Genomic DNA, 21,718 nt, shown 5'->3' on the forward strand with positions numbered 1-21,718 from the left:
ATTAGATGGGGAGATCACATAACTAATAAGGTGGTATTGACTAGAACTGGGGAGAAGAGAAATTTGTGGCACAACTTGACTGGAAGAAGGGATCGGCTGGTAGGACATGTTCTGAGACATCAAGGGATCACCAATTTAGTATCGGGGCAGTGCGGAGGGTAAAAGTCGTAGAGGGAGACCAAGAGATGAATACACTAAGCAGATTCAGACGGATGTAGGTTACAGTAGGTACTGGGAGATGAAGAAGCTTGCACAGGATAGAGTAGCATGGAGAGCTGCATCAAACCAGTCTCTGGACTGAAGACCACAACAACAACATAGTACGAATAGATCGGTATCTGCATTGCCAACATCATTCTGTAGGATGTCTATTCAAAAAATTCCGGGACATTCGTAATTTCGCTGCAGTGGTGTATTGGAGCGAAATGCCGTTGTCTTCCCTGCACACGCACGTGTTTAATGTGTAACTGCTTGGAGTTTCATTGTCGTATGCTGTTAGTTATTGTTCAGTGCTGTGTTGAGTAGATCGTTGTGTCGCACAGTCTGCGAAGTACGAGACGGCAAAATTAGAGGAGGAACGCGTCTGCATCAAATTTTACGTGAAACTCAAGAAAACCTTTACAGAGACACACCAAATGATGCTTGAAGCCTACGGTGACGAGCGCTTAAGCCGTACTCGGTGTTACGAATGGCTCCCAGGGTTTAGAAACGGCCGGACGGAAGTTCAAGACGACCCTCGTCTAGGACACCCTTCGACGTCTTCCGACGACGCTCATGTCAGGAACGTCAACGAAACTGTTCCTGCCTATCGAAGACTGACTGTTCGAGAGAGTGCAGAAGAATGTAACGTTTCAGTTGGATCTTCTGTTGAAACCTCGACACAGCATCTTGGAATGCATCGTATGGCCGCTAAGTTCGTCCCACTGCTCAACGAGTCAAGACCAGAAAGACCTTCGCCTCGCAATCCGTGAAGAGCTTCTGGATAGCGCAATTGGAACGAGATGTTCCTTGAGAGAATTATAATTGGTGACGAGACGTGGGTCTACTTATCTGGTACTGAGACGAAGGTTCAATTTTCACAACGTGTCGGGAAACGTTCTTCAAGACCAAAAAAACCTCGTGAGGTCAGATATACGTCTACATGGTTACTCTGCAATTCACACTTAAGTGCCTGGTAGAGGGTTCATCGAACCATTTTCATACTACTTCTTTGCCATTCCATTCTCGAATGGCACGTGGGGAAAAGGGACACTTAAATCTTTCCGTTCGAGTTCTGATTTCTCTTATTTTATTATGATGATCATTTCTCCCTATGTAGGTGGGTGTCAGCAAAATACTTACGCATTCGGAAGAGAAAGTTGGTGATTGAAATTTCGTAAATAGATCTCGTCGCAAAGCAAACCACCTTTGTTCCAGTGACTGCCACCCCAACTCGCGTATCATATCAGTGACACTCTCACGCCTATCGCGCGATAACACGAAAAGAGCTGGCTTCTTTACACTTTTTCGATGTCCTCCGTCAAGCCTATCTGGCAAGGAACCCACACGGCGCAGCAATATTCCAGCAGAGGACGAACAAGTCTAATGTAGGCTGTCTATTTAGTGGGCTTGTCGCATCTTCTAAGTGTTCTGCCAACAAAGCGCAGTCTTTGTTTCGCCTTCCCCACAATATTATCTATGTGGTCTTTCCAATTTATGTTGCTCGTAATTGTAATTCCTAGGTGTTTAGTCGAATTGACAGCCCTTAGATTTGTGCGATTTGTCGTATACCCAAAATTTATCGGATTTCTTTTAGTACCCATGTGGATGACCCCGCACTTTTTTGTTTTGTGCTAATTGCCACTTTTCGCACCATACAGAAATTCTCTCTAGATCATTTTGCAATTGGAATTGATCGTCATGATTTTATTAGACGGTAAATTACAGCGTCATCTGCAAACACTATAAGGGGGCTGCTCAGATTATCACCTAGATATCTATTAGGCGCACTACGAATGTAGTGGTGTGGACATGTTGGGAATGTGGATCTTACGGGGAGCGTGCAAGGGATAAGTCCCTGCAGACGCACTATGCTCTGTGCCCACGGTGGCTCAGATGGATAGAGCGTCTGCGATCCCGGGTTCGAATCCCGGTCGGGGCACACATTTTCAACATGTCCCCAATGAAGTACATCAACGCCTGTTTGCAGCTATGGTGTCCATTTAATTATCATTTCACCTAGATCATTTATGAAAATGAGGAACAATATAAGGCCTATGACTCTACCTTGAGGAACGCCAGATATCACTTCTGTTCTACTCGATGATTTACCGTCTATCACTACGAACTGTGACCTCTCTGAGAGGAAATCACGAAACCAGTCACACAACTGAGACGATACTCCATATGCACGCAATTTAATAGTCGTTTGTGAGGAATGGTATCAAAAGCCTTCTGGAAATCTAAGAATATGGAGTCGATCTGAGATCCCTTGTCGACAGCACTCATTACTTCATGGGAATAAAGAGATAGCTGTGTTGCACAAGAACGATATTTTCTGAATCCGTGTTGGTTATGTATCAGTAAATCATTTTCTTCAATGTGATTCATTATGTTCGAGTACAGTATATGATCCAAAATCCTACTGCAAATTGAGGTCAGTGATATGGGTCTGTAATTCAATGGGTTACTCCTATTTCCCTTCTTGAATATTGGTGTGACCTGTGCTACTTTCCAGATCAAATGTCAAAGTCATGCTGACAGTATTCTTTGACTTTGAAGGATTAGGTCATCATGAACTGTTAATAGATGGTACTATGGGGACGTGCTGCGAAGCCAGCGAGAAAATGTGAGAAGGAAACTGCCTGAAATGTTTCGAAACAATTCTTGCAGAACGATAACGCATTTGCACGTTCATCCCTGTTGGTGGGTGATTATTGCGCAAAAAATGAAATCGCTTTGCTCCCTCATCCTCCGTAGTCTCCAGACCTGCCCCCTGCGGACTTCTTATATTTCCAGAGTTGAAAACCCTGTCGAAAGGACGAAGATTTGCAACGATAGACGCGTGATCCAGCAATAGGCGTACCAAGACTGCTTCCGGAAGCGGAAACAGCATTGGGAGCGATGTATCAGTTGCGGAGGAGGGTATTTAGAAGAAGATGATGCACCATAAGTAAAAGTAAGCGCAGAAAAATTGTGTGGGCAAAGTTCAGGAGACCTCGTAAATCAGAGAGCGTGTAAATGGAATAATTGTGCTGCATTACTTTATTGACCTTAGTCCTCTGCAGATAGCATAGCCTGTTCTAAGTCTACCTCTCGTCCGCGTCAAGAAATACAGGACTGTTGTTTAATCTAAGTTTTATATTATTTATTGTTATTTGTGTGCGAAATCTCTCTATTGGTTTTTACACTTCTAAGCTCGATACTACATCCCAGTCCGTAACTATGCAAGAACTTAGGTGCTTTTCTGTGAATGATTGGCACTTTAGTACGCCACTGATCACCTCCCTCATTTTTTTGAAAAAAATATCCTTTTGCATCCATGTGTGAAATGAAGGAGGGTTGTACAACTCAGAAAAATATGATGTACACTGTCGTAAAGATAAGAAGGGAAGTATACAGTCTGTGAGAGAGATGCCACAATGAGGTGCACTTGCAGAGACGATGAAAAATCCCCCGTAAACCCAAGAAACGGAAAAATAAAATTTTGAAAGGATAGTTAATGTGATAGAAGTTACGTTGATTCGAAAACGATGGCGTGCAGTGATCAGTGATACTAAACAGGAAGAATTGGACCACTGCACTGTGTCTAGATTTGTTGCTGAATTAAAGGTACAGGGAATAGGGAACAGTTGGGGGCCGTATTGTGGGGTCATGCCTCTAGCTTTCACATTTCACAGCATTTGCATCCGATGGCCATCCGTGTTGGACACAAAACGAGGATTCGTCGTCGCTCGCTACGTTACGCCATTCAGCAGCGACCTTGCCGACCGGTCCCAACCGCAGCGTCCACTAACCAGTTGCTGTCTGTGTGTTGGTGGGGGTTTCCCGGGAAGGCAGCTCGTGTTCTGCGAAATGCCGCGGTGCCTTAACGGTCGGCAGGCAACAGCTCACCGATGACGAATATCGGTGCCCGGTGGCCATTTTCAAGTTACGCACCCTGACAACAAGACACGATCGGATGTCAGTGTAACTTCGTACAAGTGCACAACATCGGCGGATGTGTGAATGATTAGAGTCGCAACTCTCTGCGACAGGTAGAAAAACCACCAGGGTGCATTAGTGTTGTTCACGTGTTTAGTGTTTTATCAGGCCCGATAGGGTATATGAGGGGCTCGAACAGCGTCGGATGTTGAGTGATCACTGTGAATGACACGGAGATGTTGCGTACTCAAGCCAGACTTCACCGGCACCTGACAGACCTTAAAAGCGCCCAAATCGCAAGTCTCCGTTTGGCTGGCTGGTCAAATCGTGCAATATCCCGATTTGTGGGGGCATTCGATGACAGTGGCTCAACACTGCATTTTTTGGGAACGTGACGGCAGGCATACCTGTCGTCAAGGTTGCAGATGACCACGTTTGACCACCACAAAGGAGGATCGCCGTGTTGCACACCGAGCACGTCGTTTTCCCTTCACATCCGCACCTGTGATCCTCTCACCACTGGTCGGAGACAAGCAGCAGCCTGTGTAGGGAATTATCGTCAACTGCCCCGTGCGTAGGCCGCCTTTAACACCACAACACAAAGTGCCGAGTTTGGAGCAGTGCCATGACCGGGAACCATGGACTGCTCATGAATGTTTATGACACTGTGTTCAGCGATGGACCGCGGTTCCCTGCTACCTCGGATGACCACTGTCGGCGAGTATGGCGGCGGTGTTGGAGGGGGCAGGAGTAGGAGGGAAGGCCACTTTTTTCCGCTGTTTCAGAGACGCACAGTGGCATAGGCCATACATAACATGCCCCTATCTCTGTCGTGTTAACACTTGAAACCAACATTGTAACCTCCCCGCAGAAATGTATGAAAATGTTTATGATAATGAAAACGAGCCAAATGTTTGGTCCCCACAAAAATTATAGAAAAATATTGGCCCAATGTACACTCGACACAAAAAATTAAGAAATGAAGATTAATCATTAAACGCACAATAATAGGGCAGCATCGCTGACCTTAGGCCCTGTGCAATAATTATTCTGATAAATTGATTCTGGGAGGTAAAGCATAGGAAATATTGTTTCAATTGTAATGATTCTTTTCTTAAAAACGATTGCTTTGAAATCAAAATTATTATTGGGGCATTTCTTGAACAAATTAATTACAATTAACATACATTACATTATCAGATGTGCGCAATGCTGCTTCATTACCTTATTTAACAATATACCTCTTCCCGAACCTTGACCAGAGACCCATGTCGACGCTGGCCGACTCCTCACACACAACTACCGACTGAGTCCAACTCGCAACTGAACACTCGCGCGGTCAAGCGCAGACTAGCAACGATAAATAACTCTCTGGCCAGAGATTCTGTCATGCCTCGCCATCGCTGGTACTGAATACATACGCGTTTCATAACCCTCCACTGGGGAGGCAAAAATTTGGCAGCGATGGTGAGTCATTTGGACTTGCCATGAGCAACAAATTTTTTTCTTGACTAATTAACTTTACGATCACAGAATATACAGATGTAGAACATGAAGTAAATGTGGTGCACATGCACCGAGTACAAAACATATTAGTCAATAACAAAATGTATATACAGTGAGTACAAAACATATTAACAAATGACATAAGTGCACATGCACTGAAAAATTCTTCAACGTTTTCACAACAAATAAACATAATGAGTACAAATCTCACTGACAAATGACATAAGTGCACATGTACCGTAGTTCAGAACATATCAGCAAATCAAAATGCACATACAATGAGTAGAAATCATGTTAGAAAAATGACAAAAGTGCACACGCACTGAAAAACCCTTTAGCATTTTCACAACAAATAAACGTAATGGCAAAAAAATCATGTTGACAAGTGACATAAGTGCACATGCACTGTAGTTCAGAATATATCAGCAAATCACAAAATGTATATACAATAAGTGGAAATCATGTTAGAAAAATGATAAAGTGCACACGCACTGTAGTTCAGAATATATCGAAAAAAATGTATAAGCCATGAATACAAATGATATTAGCAAAAAAATGATTTTCACTATGTTACAAGAATTAGGATAGGAAAGGGAAGGATTGCATCATGGTTGTAGCACTTTAGGTTGCACGCAGCTGCACTGAAAGTCCATATCTTTCCACAGAAGTACAACACCAAGTGAGACAATCTGAAGTTCTTTTCCCAGAAGTGTTTATCAGCGTAGCCAAGATACTGAAATGTCGTAGTAATATTCCATGTTATCATTTTGGCAGTACATCACGTACACCAAACACTGGGACCATAATAACGTCTCCATCGCTCACGGTGGTGGACAGCATGTCGTGTCAACACCACGCTCTTACAAGGCACACCAACGTAGAATTAGTGCAAAAACCAAATATAGTGCTCCATGATCAAGAGGATATACAGGACAAATGGATATTGCAGTAATTAAAGGTAGTTAGGTCAGAAGGTGAAGGACATTAAGTCACATACTAGTCTTCATTGGGAATTACATTAGTAGTTTGCGGCAGTCATAGCCCAGTTATTGAACATTTCTGTACCATGTATGTAGTATTACAGAAAAATGTTCATTAATTGTTTTACAGAGAACATTGGCACTCATTCTCTAATTACAAATCATAGAAGTCATTCGTTTTACAGAGAACATTGGCATTCATTCCCTAATTACAAATCATCAGAAGTCATTACTTAAAACAGGAGGTAGTCAATAACATAGTATTACAGAATAATGTTGATAATTAATCATTGGTCATCTCAATACAGTAATCAGTAGCATTCATTTCCCAGTTACAAAGCATTATTAATTAATCATTGGTCATCTCAATACAGTAATCAGTAGCATTCATTTCCCAGTTACAAAGCATTATTAAGTAATCATTGGTCGTCTCAATACAGTAATCAGTAGCATTCATTTCCCAGTTACAAAGCATTATTAATTAATCATTGGTCATCTCAATACAGTAATCAGTAGCATTCATTTCCCAGTTACAAAGCATTATTAATTAATCATTGGTCATCTCAATACAGTTATCAGTAGCATTCATTTCCCAGTTACAAAGCATTATTAATTAATCATTGATCATATCAATACAGTAATCAGTAGCATTCATTTCCCAGTTACAAAGCATTATTAATTAATCATTGGTCATCCCAATACAGTAATCAGTAGCATTCATTATTCAAGTGACATACTATTCAGAGCTAATCAGTACTACTCAGAACTCTCTTAAACTGGTATCATTATTTGGGACTGGTAATACATTTTTTTGTTAGCAATGCATTGCTTTGGGTATTTATAGGGGAAAGCAAGAAGAGAAAAAGAAAAAATTTGCTTCTGGGTTGTTCCTGTCAATGAAAATGTGTAACGTCATTCGTCATGAGTCAGCTGTAGCAAGGTTATGAAACAAGTAGAGTATATGTATTCACATTCATAAATGACATAGATTTAATGAACAACTGCTTATAGCACATTAATTTCATAAATAATTTCTCCTGCAAAAAAATGGATTATTAAGCTGAAAGAAGAAACGCATTTTATGCTGAAAAGTAGTGAACTTCGAATTAACAGGTAGTGAAATGTGTATAAAAATGTGTTCCATAGCTGTCCTTTCCAAAACCTTCAGTCATTATACTATGCAATATAACACCTGCTGTCAAAGCGAACTGCAACAAATACTTAAATAACTACATAGCATGAATACATAACTTCTACATTATCCTCATCTGTAAAGAAAAACTTCATTATCCATCACTTCATTATCTATATTATCATAACTCCATTATTATCATCACCTGTAAAGAAAAACTTCATTATCCATAGTAGCATATTCTTCATCATTAGTCATCAGCATTCATTATCATCTGCAAAAAATCACTTCATTACTCATTATACAACTATTCCTTATTTCTATCATATTTCATCACTAAAACTAAGATGTGTAGTTCTGTCTGACAGCCTGCATCAATCGCCTCGTATTCTGAAAGAAAAAAATTAGTTAAGACTGCTATTCTACGATGTGTATAGTATATTCTTGTTAATGCTTGTTAATTCTGATGCATTTACTCTTCATCACGAAGTATTGCATTCTCTTTCGTTCATTCTGAAGGTGAAATTCCCATTTTGTTTAATTTATTTCTTTCACACATCATTTCTTTCTGAAATTGATGAACAAAGATTAATATCTTGCATTTACATTCATATACTCACTAAATAATGACTGGTTTATGGTAACATAATTAAGCATACAGCATAACATGACAAAAAACGTAATATGTGAAAAAACATAGATAGTGTTCAGAGGCAAAAATGTACCCAGTGTATCACAATGTAGCAGTAAAGTAGTCATGATGTTGAGATATCATAAGGCAAAATGTCAAAGTCAACTGGTGTTTGCTATATTTTAACTATTTCATAGTGCATACAAACAAAATATGAAAACAATCGTACAAACATAAAAAAAATGATGACAAGATATATGACCTCCTTTGTATTCAGCTTGTATGTTGTGTAGTTAATAGAGGCGAGAATTGAAGACTTTAATAGAGAAAAAATTTGATAAAATTAATATATCACTAGATAGAATTGCATAAGTATTCGTAACATACGTAATTTTATCTGGAAAATGTGCACTGTCTAATGTGTAAAGACAAGAAAAGCGACCTGCTAACCTTACCTTGCCGGGCACTTGCCAAAAAAAAAAAAAAAAAAAAAAACGACAGTCATTAGTAAGTAATCACATAAATATAATTGCATAAATGGTCATAAAATGTGTAAATTCATCTGGGAAAATATGCACGGTCTGATGTGTAACGACAAGAAGAGCGACCTGCTAACCTTACCTTGCCGGGCACTTGCCAAGAAAAAATACGATAGTCATCAGTAACTAGTCATGTGAATATAATTGCATAAGTGATCATAAAATTAGCGAATGGCATTATAGCATGTTAAATCATAAAGTATCTTCATTCAATAAAAGGTTTGACGTTTCACCAGTGGTGGTTTCCTGTCGATTTTCTGGTTCTCAAAGTTTCGACGTGTAGAACATTAGGGTGAGTAATGCTGCGAATTCGATATGGACCTGCGTATAGAAGTTCAAATTTACTGCACCTACCTTTTCCTTTATTAGATAAATGGTGTGTACATACTAATATCTTCTGTCTAATGTGAAAGTCACGGCGTGTACAAACTTGTTTTTGCTGTCTTCTCCGGCATTCTGCGCCACGTTTGATGTTGTTCAGCGCAATGTCGATTATTTCATGGTGTCGTAGTCGACGAGATGTAGGAAATGTTACTAATTCTTTAATTTTGTTAGGTGGTTCAACATTTTTCAATATAACAGACGGAGATAGCATAGTGGATTCATTTGGTATGGAATTAATTATATCCTGGAATGAGTGTATGTGTGTGTCCCAATCAATATGTCCTTTGTGGCAGTATATTCTACACAGTTTATCAATTTCTTTCATTAATCGTTCACAAGGGTTCGATGAAGCATGGTACCTGGATATATAGATCGGAGAAATGTTTCTAGCTCGTAACATACGTGTCCATATAGCAGATCGAAATTGTGATCCATTGTCGGAAATTACTTTCATCACATGCCCTACATGAAATAGAAAATGCTTTACAAATGCTTTCGAAACGGTTTTAGCAGTAGCTTTGCGTAATGGAGTGAAAGTAACAAATTTTGAAGTGAGTTCAACAGCGACAAAGATGTAGCAAAAACCTCTATTAGTTCTGGGAATCGGACCAAAAATGTCTACAGCGGCCATATGTCTTAATTTAACAGGTACAATGGGATATAATGGAGGAATATGTGAAGTTGTGTCTGACTTAGCTTTCTGGCAGATTTTACATGACGATAAAACTCGTCGTATACGTTTCTCCATGTTGGCAAAATAACAGTTCTGTCTCAGTATAAGAAAACATTTTCTAGCTCCGTAATGTGCGTAACTTAAATGAGTATACCAGATTAATTTGTTAACAAGCTCGTCAGGAATGCACAATAACCAATTGTTGCTGTCAGGATGAGAGCGGCGAAACAGAATGCCATTGCGTACAGTGTAATGGTTTCTAATCGTAACATTATTCCTATCTTGCCAGAGGTGTTTAATCTCTTTCCACACGTTGTCTTTATTTTGCTCTTTTGCTATGTCCTGTAATGATGACGAAATAAAATTTTCGAATGCAACTTGTTGAATGTACATCACGCTGAAATTTGCTTTGCAGAAGTTGGTTGCGATGTCTTGCTGATTGTTGCTGAGAGAACAAGATAGTGCGTCTGCTACAACATTTTGTGTGCCAGGAATGTGAACAATTGTGAAATTAAATTCCTGTAAATAAAGCTTCCATCTGCTTAATCTGTCGTGTGAAAATTTAGCTGAAAGTAAAAATTGTATTGCTCTGTGATCTGTGTAAACGGTGGTGTGTCTTCCATAAAGAAAATGCCTAAATCTCGTAAAAGCCCATACAACACATAACGTTTCCAGTTCTGTAACAGAATAATTTCGTTCAGCAGGTGACAGAATGCGACTTGCAAATGTGATATTTTTAATTATTGTAGAGCCATCTTCTTCAATTTCCTGAAAAATATGTACGCCTAAAGCGGTGTTGGAACTGTCGGTGGCAATGGAAAAATTTGTGGTAAGATCTGGGTGCGATAAAAGTGGTGCATTCAACAAAGCATGTTCCAGGTTCATAAATTCAGAATGTGCTTGCTTATCCCAGGACCAAATAGTGTTTTTACCTGTCAATTCGCATAATCTAGGTGTGTCTAAAGCATAGTGATGAATAAATTTACGAAAAAAGTTAATTAAACCCAAAAAACTGCGTAGTTGTTTTTTCGTCGTAGGAACGGTAATGTCACGTAAAGCTTGAAGTTTTTCCGGATCAGGTGCAATGCCTTCTGCTGAAATTACATGTCCAAGAAATTTTATAGAAGTTTTGCCAAAATGCGATTTACTGAGGTTAACTGTGAGTCCTTGTGCACGAAAAGTTTGTAACAGTTGTTCTAGAATCAGATTGTGTTCAGTCCACTTAGCTTCTGCAATAAGAATGTCGTCTACGTACGTTGTAATTCTGTCTTTAAGTTCTGTCGGAAGTATTGTATTCAAACCGCGAATAAAAGCTGCAGAAGAAATAGTTAAACCGAATGGTAATTTGGAAAATTGATAACAGTCGCCAAAACAGAGAAATGCTGTGTACTTTCTGCAGTTCGGATGGAGTTGAATTTGCCAAAATCCCGATTTTAGATCTAATGTAGAATAAATAGCAGTACTGTGAAATTTCTGTAGAAGTTCCTCTAGTGTCTGTGGTCGATCTGTTTCATTAATAATTATGTCATTGATGTGACGTGAATCAAGTACGAGGCGAAGTGAGCCATCCTTTTTCTTAACAATATGGAGCGGGTTTATGTACGGACTAACTGCCACTTCAATAATTCCTTGGTCAAGCATATCCTGCAATTCTTTCTTAACCTGTTCTCTATGGATATATGGAATGGGATAATGCTTGGCTTTAAATGTGTCGTGCTGTTTGACTTGAAATTCATACATAAAACCGGACATCGTACCAGGAACATTGTCAAAAACTGGAGCTTGCTGTAAAAGAATTTTGTGTAGTTGCGTGCGTTCGTCGTCTGTATTTGCACTGCTTTGTTTAACTTTATCAGAAATCATCTGCATTACGTCGTAGTCAGCTTCGTCTGGAGTATTATGGTTATGTACGTACGTATCAGTGAACAATGTGGAATTACAGTCTATGTTACGTGATGCAGAAATGACCTCTGTACGATTAATTGTTTGTTCTTCCGCAGATAAAGAATGCTGAAATTCTAAAGCCAATTGTACATTTTCATCCTTCAACATTAAATAGGAATTTTGAAAGTCAATAATGGCATCGTGTTGTACCAGAAAATTCGTACCTAAAATAATGTCTGTCGTCAATAACGGAATAATCCAAAAATTTGAGTGAAATGTGTGACCTGCAATGCAAAATGATAAATGTGTCTGTAATTTAACGTCTAATCCTTTACTCGATACTGCTCCTTTTACTTTTGTTTTGCCTAATGGTAATGTAGGATAGGTATTCTCCTTGCTACACTCCTTGAAAGTTTCTTCATTTATAACTGACACAGGTGATCCGGAATTGATTACTGCTGAAAATTTCGATGAACCAATTTTAATTTCGATGACAGGATGTGAAATGGATTTTTGCACAATTGGTCTTTCCTGCAAAAGAGTGTCTCTGATGTCGTCAAAGGTAATAACATTTTCGCGAACAACATTCTGCGTGTCTAAAGTAGTGCTTGTGTTATTAGAAGATGCGACCTGTACAGTATCTAGTCAGATTCTATCTGACATGTTATTATTTTCAGGACAATTCTGTGGCATTTCTACTATTTGTACGGTTCTGTTATTCCTTCCTGACGTATTACGTTCGGGATGATATCTACTGTCTGGTTCATTCATGAGAATATGTTGTTGTTGATCATTTTGCTGCTGGTAAGACCGACTGTTATTAAATGTAAGTTGAAAATTGTGTTAATTGTTTTTACGTCTGTCGTGATAGTCATTTCTATACGGCGCATTGCGATAGTAATTAAAACAGTGTCTTTTTTGTACGTACTGACTCCCTTGTTGCTGTGTGTTACCATTTGTTGTACCAGGGACTATACATCCACGCGGCGAAACATTAAAGTTTGGTTGACCTTGTGCATCACATTGTTGGTTAGGTATGCTAACCGGCTGACTTTCATGCTGTTGCGGTGGAAAACATCTATTGTTACCAAAATGCATTCGCTGTTACTGCTAATTTTACACATACTGATGATTAAAATTTTATCTGTTATTAAAGTTCTCGTGGTTCTGGAGTCCCTAATGAAAATTGTCACTTTCGGTAAAAATTTGTCTTATCGGGGTTTTATTACATATTCTTAATCCTAGATAGGGCAATGGTTAAAGAGCTGTTTTGATAGATATAAAGGATAGTAGAAGAGAAGGCAGCAGTGCAGAAAACTAAAGATGAAACAGCACTACTACAGCTCGGGGCCCTATGCACGCTACGGCACATATTCATTAAAGCGTAATGAATCCTCTGAGGTCTATTATATACTGCAAATAAATTTTAGCTTTTGCGTTACAGGCAATGGCGGTAAAAATCCAAAAGAAAATTGTAGTATCCAGTTCAAAGCTAGTTTCTGCATTACAGGTAATAGCGGTGAAAGTACAAAAATAAATTGTCGTATACAGTGCAAATCGTGTACTTGTGCTCTGTTATTATTAAGTTCCTCAGATTTTCTTACAGATAAAAATTGCTCATAATCTACATTCTCGTCACTGAATTTGAGAACACGTTCAGGTTTGTGTGAGAATCTGTTTGTCTGTCTCATTTCCGATTTCAAGTTGCGTAGCTTTTCAGATTTTAAGTCGCGTACTCTCTGTAGATTACCCAAGTTATACGCGCTGCGTGAGTCTGACAAATGTTCACTAAGTGGCGTCTGCTGTGATGTGTTAAACCCTGAAACATTTTTTATCTCTGTTACCTCTTGCTGTAAACATGACAATTTTCTACGTAAGGTGTTATTAGATGAATCGATCTCATTGATTGTCTGCTGTAAATTTTGGAATTCAGGTGTTTGGTTAAACGAAATCGGTGCAGTATCGTCAGATTTGTTGTCATTATTACTTTCAATAATATCAATACGACTGGCCAATTCATCACATTTTTCAGTCAGTATTTTTACCTGATTATCGGTTTTAGTGTCACAGGCATTAATCTGTTTTTGCATTTTACGTGTGGTTTCGTTCAGTTTTTTAACGTCAGCTTTGACGACATCGGAATCCTGTGTTACTTCTAATTGTTCGAGTCTGTCGGTCACTGTTTGAAAATCTGTTGTGTATGTGTCTGTTTTCGATTTAAGATCGGAAATTTCGTCACGTAATTCTGTGTTCGACTGTTTGATGGTATTAATTTCATCGGACACTGCAGCAATATTGCTGTCCACGTATGTTTTGCCTTCGCGAACAATTTACGTTTGTCTTCTTGTCTCTGTGCTGTGATTGTTTCCATTACTTGTCGTTTTACTTTATTTTGATTCTGTATAGATTTGCGGAAACGCGTATGACTGTTTTGTATGTGGTGATTAAAACGTTCGTCAATCTGAGTGTTCTGTTGGTCGAATTTCGCGTCTATCTTCGCATCATTGTGCGCGAAAGTTCTGCTGTCATTAGTTTAAACTCGTCGCGTAATTGTGTAGCTTTTTCAGAGCATTGTTTACCGACTGCACTTATTTCGTCTCTAAGTGTTTCTGTTGTGGCTGTTTGCATATCCCTTAATTCCTGAGCAACAGACCTAATTTCTTCGCTACTTTTCCTAGCACAAGCCTCAATTTCCACACGTAATTGTTCCTTAGTATCATGACACTGCGCGGCAACGGCTCTAATATGTTCACTAAGCTGTCTGGAATTGTTGTCTAATTTTTCATTTAGCTGTTGTTTGAGATTTTCGTTATTTTCATTAAGCTGTTGTTTGAGATCTTCTTTAAGGTCGTCTTGTTTTTTACTCTGTTGTTTGAGATTGTTCTCGTTAAGTTGTATCCTTAATGCTATGATTCGATCCATGTCAAAATTCGCTACTGTATTCTTTGTGCTGTTTAATGGCGTACCTGCAATTGTCACGTTTTCTGTAACCATTTGGTTATTTTGTGATTCTTGAAAATGTGTGCTAATCAGATGTGCATTGTTAGTCACTGCACCGGAATTAAATAAATCTGTCGTACTCTGATTACACTGTTCATTTTCATTAGACAAATTTGTCTGTTCATTACTTAAATTTTGCAAACCGGTTGCGTTAAGCTGGGCAGCGCTCATTGCAACAGAACGCCCCGCGTCATCAATTGTCGTCAAATTAACAGAGGACACAATTGAATTCGTCTGTTCATCACTAAGATCAAAATCATTATTAGTGGTCGGTACGTACTGATTGTCACTAAATGGAGGATTGTCATCATTACATTGCGTGTCACAATTACTATCGGTCAAGTTGTTTAATTCGGTTATTTCACTCATTATACTTCGCGATGCACTATTCACAGTCTTTCGCGGCATTTTACAATAGTCACAATTATTCACAAATGAAATAAGCACAATGCAAAAAGCAACAAACACAAATACATTAGAGAGCAACGAATTGCCGATGATCTGTGGAAGAAAGTCACAAAATTAGTAAAAGCGTTGCGCCAAATGCTACTTATATTTTAGTAAATAAGAGCAGATATCTGACTACTTTTCAGAAGATTCTCAAAGAAATACGATCCTGGACCGGATGTCGCCAAGTGTAACCTCCCCGCAGAAATGTATGAAAATGTTTATGATAATGAAAACGAGCCAAATGTTTGGTCCCCACAAAAATTATAGAAAAATAATGGCCCAATGTACACTCGACACAAAAAATTAAGAAATGAAGATTAATCATTAAACCCACAATAATAGGGCAGCATCGCTGACCTTAGGCCCTGTACAATAATTAATCTGATAAATTGATTCTGGGAGGAAAAGCATAGGAAATATTGTTTCAATTATAATGATTCTTTTCTTAAAAACGATTGCTTTGAAAACAAAATTATTATTGGGGCATTTCTTGAACAAATTAATTACAATTAACATACATTACATTATCAGATGTGCGCAATGCTGCTTCATTACCTTATTTAACAATATACCTCGTCCCGAACCTTGACCAGAGACCCATGTCGACGCCGGCCGACTCCTCACACACAACTACCGACTGAGTCCAACTCGCAACTGAACACTCGCGCGGTCAAGCGCAGACTAGCAACGATAAATAACTCTCTGGTCAGAGATCCTGTCATGCCTCGCCATCGCTGGTACTGAATACATACGCGTTTCAACATCTAAGTCACGTGACTCGAGGCAGAATTACGCGCTGTGTGAAGTGGAGCTGACAGTTGTAGTTTCATTTATAGCTGAAATCAAGCATTGATGTTTGACAATTCAACAAACAGTAGTACTGTTCTTATGCATGTAGTACTGCAGTTAACCTAGTTTCTCCGAATTTTCTGATATGTGGTCAAGTTCAAACGTATTGACCGTTCTTCTGATAGAATGACTGTTCTTTAGTGAATACTTCCTTCCTTCATTTTTTTTTTTTTTTGCGGTGTGAATTTTTGTACTTCACCGCTTGCACACAAGTGGAAGACAAAATAATTTCGAACGCCGTGTTACTTTTCTAACGATTCCACAAGAATATGTGTGAAATGCTTTAGTAAGCTTCTGTAAGAACGGAAATTCGTTCATATACATAACGTCAGCTATTTACACAAAATAAGCACGTATGTTTTCTGACTTTTGCTTAATCCAGTACACATACCGAAACGATATCATCATAGGAAGCGTAATATATTACAAAACTTTGATTTTAGTGGTGTAGTGAGCTAGATATTAACGATATGTCGTCTCAAAATCTTAATCATTCACGAAGTTTTACATCCAAGGACCAACATGCGTACTAACTTTCAATTTGTGAAAGTATCTCTGCAAGTATTTTAAAGTAATCTGGTGGTAAATCAGTGATTTACCACCAGAAGGACGCTCCTGCTCATACAGCATTTTGGTCTGAAGATGACCACAGGAGTAGTCGAAACCGGTTACCAGAATAAATAAATTTGTGATCAACACTGATTTTAATAGTAATTATTACTAATAACATTGATCACTGTCTGCTCCCACAATGTATTCCAAAGTAACAAATGCTAAAATTAGACACAACTATGTTGTAACTGCCACTTAGCTGCTGATACCGTGTGAGCACATTAGCCATATCGTTTCTTCTTTTTTTACCGTTAGAGAAACTGCTAGGTTAGCACAGATTAACCTGAAGCTGTCAAGGATATTTTCTATTCTCTAGGTTACAGGATTGATTGCCGGCGGCCTTGAAATTTGTTAATTGCGCAAGTAATGCCAATAAAAGCAATTTAAAAGAAATAAAAAAACGGTGTTTTTTAAAAGGGACGATGGAGAGGCACTAGTGAAACAGAGTAATCATAATTAAACTGTCTTAAAATAAAACGTATGCGAACAAAAGCACACTGTCATCTCAGGAGAGTTCCCAAGGGCAATACGATGTACTGATGTGAACGTCGTGGTACGAGAATTCTTAATAGCAGAATAATATTTCGTAATTATGGGTCCTATCCGTTTTCTGTCGCTCTTCGAGATAATGAGATTCCAAGGTTTATGTAGCAGTAAAAAAGTATTACAATTCAATGCGAGTCACTAGATTTTTATTTTGTGTACTATACCTTTCGACAGTTACACCGACGTCATGTGGGAGGCAACTTTTGCATAATGTCGTATGACTCTTGGAAGTTCTAGCAGCTAAACAGATATCTAGTGTCACTCAGTAATTGAATTTCATATTATCCATTATGGATAAAATTACTATTGAATGGTATTAATTATTAAGGTGACTCCGAAATCTAGTTCTTTTTCTTTAAATTAGCAGTCGGATTTCTCGCATCACTATAACGGATGAAATGTTTGCCCTTACTAGTATGTATGTGCGTATTGGCTCTACCTGCAGCATAATAAGCTACTTACTCTTGTGATTCGAATTCATTTTTTAAGCCGGCCGGAGTGGCCGAGCAGTTCTAGGCGCTACAGTCTGGAACCGTGCGACCGCTACGGTCGCAGGTTCGAATCCTGCCTCGGGCATGGATGTGTGTGATGTCCTTAGATTAGGTAGGTTTAAGTAGTTCTAAGTTCTAGGGGACTGATGACCTCGGAAGTTAAGACCCATAGTTCTCAGAGCCATTTGAAACATTTTTTTCATTTTTACAATAAATCCGAAACATCTGTATGTAACATGTTCAATGTCAGAAGTCTTCAGTATGTGAAATGAGTTCAGATTTTCCCACTACATATATTTTGAAAATTTTGCAATTTTGTAAAAGAGAAGACACGGTGCTACACACACATATATATTTTTATAATTTTTGTAACTTGTCGTTAAGTGTACGACGATGAGTATGGTGAGGACATGAGGATTGAGGGAGAACTGATGCTACCATCTGGCGTATATTTTTAGAAACAGCACCAGTCATTAACCCTGCTGTCACCAAAAGAAGAAGAGTAAGACGAAGATAATATTATTACAGCAGCGTAATCATTAGAGATGGAAAACAGAGTAAGAAATACCTATGGCTTTCCTGAAGAAACCGCGGATAATAATAGAGTGGCCCAACGGAAATTTGACCACCGACCTTCCTGAATCTGTTTTCGTAAGTAGCCCATGATGTTGGTTTAATGTTCCTAGCTGACAGATGCATCGCCATTTTCTTAAGCTCTCATTCTGTAACACGATACGTAGAAGTTTCCTATTTAACCCTAGGCATTCGAGTACGGCGTGATAATTATAAAGTTTTCCGTCTTCGCCGTTCCAATTTTGGCGATGAAAACTGCTTCCCAACCAGGACTAGAACCGGATACGGTCATGTCGTGTGATGCTACTAACCCTTGACTTTGCTGCCTTTGCCATGATTGCGCAAATTCCTTCACATCACAAAGACATTGGAAGTTATAGTGCAGTAGTGTAATTAACGCTAAAACACTAAGATACATTGATTACTACTGTAATTGAGGGGAACATGAAAGAAAAGTTTTAATTGAAGGATCTCCGTGTTGTGCACCCTACACGAAGGCTTTTAAGTAAATTTCGATTATGTATCTCTTGACTTCTTATTCCATTTGTCTAATCAACAGCATCTGCTGCACCACTACATTTCTACGAAAACCCTCTCCTGGTTACTAATGCTTATAGTGCACGTTTGACTTCCTTGAGACACATGCTTTCAAGGAAGATTACCTAACACTTAAATTTATATTAAATGTTAAAATATTTTATTATTCAGAAACTCTTTCTTGTTACTGCCACTCTGCGTTAATATCCTCTTTACATCGTCCATGACCAGTAATTTTGCTGCCCAAAAAGCAAAAGTCATATATTCCATTCCTGAGTCTCATTTCGTAATCTAATTCTTGCTGTATCTTCTGAGTTAATTCAAGTACAAGTCATTAACTTCGTTTTACCTTCATTAACGTTCATCTTATAATCTTTTTGTTTTTCAAGATACTATCCTTCGCGCTCACCGTGTCTTCCTAGTCCATTGCCGGCTCTGACAGTATTACTATTGAAACTTCATTATTTAAATGTGTGAGTCTGCACTCAAACTGCTGAACGACTGAGAAGATGTGACATCTAGTTCAAACACGAATATAAATCGTCATTGACATCTAGTACAAAGACATATAATCATGAATAATTTTCAGTCTCCAAGTCTCATACTTCCAGATCGTTACCCTACGCTAACACTTCAGGCCTCTACCCTCCATCAATGCTAACTTCTCACATTTAATATCCATCACTGCTGACTGTTCACCTCCAACTGCCCAACAGTACTTCCATCACTGCTGGCGACTAACTTCCAACAACGAGTCCAGCCAGCCACAGAGTCTCTTACAAAGAAAGCGCAGTCAGAGATCCAATGCAAAGCGCTACACAGCGCTGCCAACACACAAGCAGCCCACTTACACTATGTCATCGGGAAACCTCAAGTTATTGCTTCGTGCCTCTGAAATTGAATTCCCTTCCTAAACTTTTGCTTTATTTCTCTTACTTCTTGTTCAATGTACAGATTGGACAACGTTGGGGACTGACTACAAACATGTTTCTCTCCAGCCTCTATCACTGGCTGCCTTGTGTGTCCTACCAGTCTTATAACTGCAGTCTATTTTCCTGTACAAATTGCACATAATCTGTCTCATCCTGTATTTTATCCACAACATATTTAGAATCCCAAAAAGTATATCCCAGTCAATATCACCTCTACAACTTTCCCTGAATCTACAGATGATATAAATGTGGATTCGTCTTTCTTCAAGATGTCTTCCGGTAGAGGTGGAAAGGTCTGTATTACGTAGGGTTTCTACATGTACCTGGAGCCCAAATTCGTCTTCCCTGGTTTCTACCGGTCTTTACATTATTCCACAAAAAATTTTGTGTATCCGTGCGACAGCAGTACCGCGTACAGGGTGCAGACGATGGTCCGTCATTTCGCTATTGGCTTTGCGAATGCGTTCAAGTGCTACGTGAACGCCGCACGGACCCAGGAAGATACCGCAGACATCTATGAAAATACTGCGACTACCAGTCGAAGTGAGAAAACACATATAGACGACGGAGACGCACATAATTCTGCTAAGGGACCACACTGTCAAAAAGGCACTAGCGGGTCTAAATTTGAGTGTTTCCCATAGAACGGTCTGTGGAAAAAAATGAATGTTTGTGGGAGGAAAAGGCGCCGCCGTATTACATGTAATGCTCCTCCGGCTTTTCCGGATGGCTCTAGCGAGTTGATTTAGCAACGGGTTGCAACATTCTGCCGGTCTGGCATCGCCAAGCTCGTAATCCGTGTTCATCGTGTCATCTACCTGATTTTACTGGGTTTGATACCTCTGGGTGTAGTCCGCTAAACACAGCGCAAACATCAGTTGCCTTGACGTAGCAGACGGTGGTTGTAGACCAGCAGTGACATACGAAGGGCAGTTAAAAGTTTTTTTCACTAACACTTCGAAAAATTAAGTTACGTAGTTAACTTTTTATTTATGTGTAGGTATATGCCCGCAGCACTGGTAGCCATTGAAATACCCGCGCCACAGTATGGTAGCACACCGCTAGATGGGCAAACGTCACAGGGATGGCAGAAACCTACTGGTTAGAGCCGATACAAATATTTTAGTTCTGTACAAACTGTGGTTCAAATGGCTCTGAGCACTATGGGACTTAACATCTGAGGTCATCAGTCCCCTAGAACTTAGAACTACTTAAACCTAACTAACCCAAGGACATCACACACATCAATGCCCGAGGCAGGATTCGAACCTGCGACCGTAGCGGTCGCGCAGTTACAGACTGAAGCGCCTACAATCGCTCGGCCACACCGGCCGGCTGTCCCTGTACTTATCCAGTACTTTCTTGTCACCTTTCTTGTTTGGTGGTATTATAATGGCTTCTTTCCAGCCTATGCGTCTTTTCTTATTTCTCCAGATATCCATTATTATATTGTACATGCTTCTTTCTATTTTAGGCCCACTCTACTTGATCTCTTCAGCACAGATACCGTCATTGCCTGATGCCTTGTTGTTTTTGAGGTTTTTAATTGCCTTTGCTACTTCTGCCCTGGTGGGTACATTGTCTAGACTATCCTGACTTTCGTCCCTAGAGCGTAAATGTGTCCACTTTACTGTCGGAGCTTCTGCATTCATCAAATCCCTAAAATACCTGGCCACTTCCTCGCACACCTCTTTGTCGCCAATTTTTATTGTGCCATCTTGTCCTATTACGAAGAGTTCTTTTGCCTCGAAACCTTTAATTCTGCTCTTCATTTCTCTGAAAAAGTTTCGTGATTTGTGTTCTTGAAGGCCGTGTTTGCTTCTTCAGGTTTATTTTATAAAAGCCCACAAGAAATAATCACATACAGTCAGGTTCGG

The 21,718-nt window shown here is 39.3% G+C and overlaps 1 protein-coding gene across 1 annotated transcript in view; it reads left to right on the forward strand.

Annotated features, from left to right (window-relative positions):
• LOC124794934 (putative fatty acyl-CoA reductase CG5065) overlaps positions 1-21,718 on the forward strand; it is a 466,122-nt gene that overhangs the window by 38,274 nt on the left and 406,130 nt on the right. The gene's annotated exons all lie outside the window — the stretch shown is intronic.

Source organism: Schistocerca piceifrons, chromosome 4, assembly GCF_021461385.2.
Source record: "Schistocerca piceifrons isolate TAMUIC-IGC-003096 chromosome 4, iqSchPice1.1, whole genome shotgun sequence".
Lineage (NCBI taxonomy): Eukaryota > Metazoa > Arthropoda > Insecta > Orthoptera > Acrididae > Schistocerca > Schistocerca piceifrons.